This window comes from Pinus tabuliformis, chromosome 1_2, assembly GCF_031772625.1.
Source record: "Pinus tabuliformis cultivar Carrire ecotype Pingquan chromosome 1_2, CPIR1, whole genome shotgun sequence".
Lineage (NCBI taxonomy): Eukaryota > Viridiplantae > Streptophyta > Pinopsida > Pinales > Pinaceae > Pinus > Pinus tabuliformis.
Genome location: NC_142298.1, coordinates 1,205,348,670 through 1,205,352,242, shown reverse-complemented (window position 1 = coordinate 1,205,352,242; position 3,573 = coordinate 1,205,348,670). Strand labels below are relative to the sequence as shown.

The 3,573-nt window shown below is 33.9% G+C and overlaps 1 pseudogene; it reads right to left on the bottom strand.

Annotated features, from left to right (window-relative positions):
- Positions 1-944: 944 nt before the first annotated feature.
- LOC149210584 (uncharacterized) lies at positions 945-3,011 on the bottom strand (annotated as a pseudogene).
- Positions 3,012-3,573: the final 562 nt, after the last annotated feature.

The following is a 3,573-nucleotide window of genomic DNA, read 5'->3' as shown; positions in this document are numbered from 1 at the left end:
ACCTCTTTGATTTTTTTTGTTTGAAGGATGAAGGATTGCAGCCAAAATGGATTTTTTCGGGTTGTTTTGGATAATGCATATATTATAGTGACACGTATATGTACAACATTATTTTGTCTGATACAGATATGTACAACATTATTTTGTGTGAGAGAAAGTTGTTGCAAAAGAGATGAGAGTTTCAATTCTACACTACCGAAAATATGGTTATAAATATCTTTAATAAATTTATCCCATGTATAACTTTGAATCACATAAAAGCCAAAATCTAGAACTTTGGCCAATTACATATACAAACACACTAGCATAGAGTAGGTATAGTTAGAAGCTTCTAAAAGAATTAAAGTACCAAGAAACCATTATCTAGATTAGAGACAAGGGTAAAAGACTTGGTATTATGATTTATAACATGTTTTGAACTTCAGACAGTAAAGGTAATCCTTCAATCAAAGGGAAGTTGACCCTTAAGAATCTAGCTGACCATGAAAAATCCAAATGTTGGAAAGGCTTGCATGAGAAATAAACTCTACTCCTTTACAAGACTCGTAGATCATAAATAGAACATAGATTTCATTACATAAATTTATAAGGTAAAATATAGTCATCTAAAAGTTTCTGTTGGTTATCATAGCTTGTCTTTTCTGATCTTGAAGATCAAATGCAATTTGAATTTTTCTAAGGTCAACAAAAGAACTGAAAACTTGAAACCCTGTCACGTAAATAGGTGCATCCTATGGATATATTACAATAAAAAATCCTAACTATAGTAGTTTCTGAAGGTTTTCCTGTAATAATGAAACCCTTCTTGGTTTAAATGGAGCAAACTCATATTACAAAATAGAGTATACCAGTAGAAATGTGTGTTCTAGACAAACTTTCTTGGAGAGGTTTGGAGATGTACATCTCATTAATTTCTGGTTTATTACTGAAATTGCAGTACAATACTAATGAGTGAAGGCATAAATGATTGTAAATATATACATAACCAAGGCTGTTCAAATAAGACCAAACAAAGTTAATGTTTCTTTCACAGTGGAGCTTACCCCACAGAACTGAATGCCTAATCTGATATGTATCATGTTCACCATAAGCAACATCAAGAATATGCATTCCATTACATATCCAAATTCCAAGGCAAGCATTCGAGGCTTCAACAACTTCTTGTTGATGTGACCCTTGACTGCCTCATGGCCCTCTTTGTTGTTGTTTATTATGATTGATAATGGCAAGCCATGTGCAATCAAACTGGAGAATAATAATGCACTGAATGATGTCACCTCAATTATCAAAAGGTTCTTAAAAATGTCTTCACTTGCATCACAAGCGCCATTGTCTTCTAAGCTCCTCTGCCCAAGGGTTGTCAATGACAACCCAACATATACTGCAACTGTGAACAACAAGTTTACATTCACTAGAATATCCAAGGTTGTAACATGCACACTTTTTGTGCTTTTGCTCATAACCCTGTCAATCTCATCTATAGGCCCCTTGGAACCTATTTTACTAGAAACGGGAAAAGGGAAACGGGATGAGAAATGAGGACAATACGAGAAACAGAGTTTGTAGGTTTCGTGTATAAGAAACGAGGAGAGAGAAGAAACAAGATTAAAGGTTAACAATATAAAACACAACATTAATCATAAAAACCTAATGTTTCCACATGTGAAGTTCTAAAGAAACATTTATAAAGAGTGATTTACTTTTAATCATAAAAATTTAATGTTTCCACATGTGAAGTTCTAAAGAAACATTTAAAAAGAGTGATTTACTTTTAATAAAGATGTCATAATTTTCCAAATCCAAAAATTTAGCCAATCATTAATTCCAAAAAAATAGCAAACATTTATGAGAATAAGAGATTCGAAATATAAATAGTTGAATGTGTCTCTAAAGCCACTTCTAGTAGTTCATATGCAAAAGACAAATAAACTTAATAATCTATATTGTCAAGCTCGTTTTCTAGAATAGTTATTGAGTTTGACCCAATTCCAAAAGCATTATTATGGTCAGTAGACTTCTTGATACTATCAAGCATGTCTTCAGCATTGCCTTGTATCACCTCAAGTGGAAGCTCATCATCTCCATCATCTTGTGAACCACCATAATCCCACATTCTAGTGGGTCTAGTTTTATACTCTAGTTGTTGTCGAGACAACAAGCGTAGATTTGAGTGTACGAACACCAAATCTTGTGCCTTTTTTGTACCTAGGCGATTCCTCTTTGATGAATGTATAAAGGCATATTCACTCCAGTTTATTTCACATGCAGATGAACTACTAACCTGTAAAACAAAATTAACATTATGTTAGCAATAGACATTTGAAATCTTAAAAGGAAAATAATAAAAAATGATCATTAGACTTAATTTCTTAAATAATAAATCAACACATTAAAGGTATTCGGTATTGATCATACCTGTGAAAGAAAACGGATATCCAAACTATGAAGCAAGGGAGTCCCTGTACCATATTGCATCCAAAATTCTATGGTTCAAAGTTGTTCTCTATTGTATGCACAGTCTTCATTTACAAAGTGGTCTTCTGATCTCAAGTAATTCCCAACTCAAGTCGTAAAGTAGTGCGATCCCGACAATCGTAACACCTACTTATAAAAGTGTTCCGATTTTGCATCACCTCCACATCTGTAGACGGTTTTTTGTGAAACCATTTAGGATTGAGTAAGAATTCAATTGAATGAAGAGAGCTATGAAGCATTTTCCACCTTGTCAAACTAATTTCCCACACTTCATTTCTAGTGTCTTTGTCAATACTAGAATTTTCATCTTCCATTATATCATGACGTTTCTCTCTCATTTGATCCATACTCTCAAAAACATCCCCTAAGCATGGTTTATCACTATCAAATATGTGAAGAGTGGAAACAATAGGTGTGATCAAGGTGACAATATCCTCCACTCTCCTCCAAAAATCCTCTGAAGAAACGCCAATAATAATGTCTTCAACTTTTGGGCCATCTCCAATATGAGAACCCTTCCATCTTTGCCAATCCATTGATACCACCATATCTCTCAAATATTGATGCATTTTAATAAGGCGTTGAAGCATGATGAATGTAGATGCAAATCTAGTCTCAGTGCATTGAAGAAGCTGAAGATTTTCATATTTCCTATAAATTGCTATGCATGATACATGATTAACAATAAAATTTGCAGCATATTTGCTTCATTTATAGTTTTTCCAACCCATGCAATGTTATTAATATCTTTCAGGAGAAAATTCATGCAGTGCCCAGAACAAGGAGTCCAAAAAATTGTTGGATATTCATCCTCAATCAACCCCCCAGCAAGGACATTATTTGAGGCACTATCTGTAATAATTTGGACCACATTTTCTCTTCCAACCTCCTCTATTGCCTCTTTGAAGAGACCCATTAGGTATGAACCATATTTTGTCTTTCATGTGGTATCATGGGAGTTTAAGAACATAACTCCTTTCGGGCAAGATACCAAAATATTGATAAGGGGATGATGGTTGACATCTGTCCAACCATCTGAGACAATGGAGACCCCAAATTATTTCCAACTATCTTTAATATCATGAAGTCTAGCTTTAA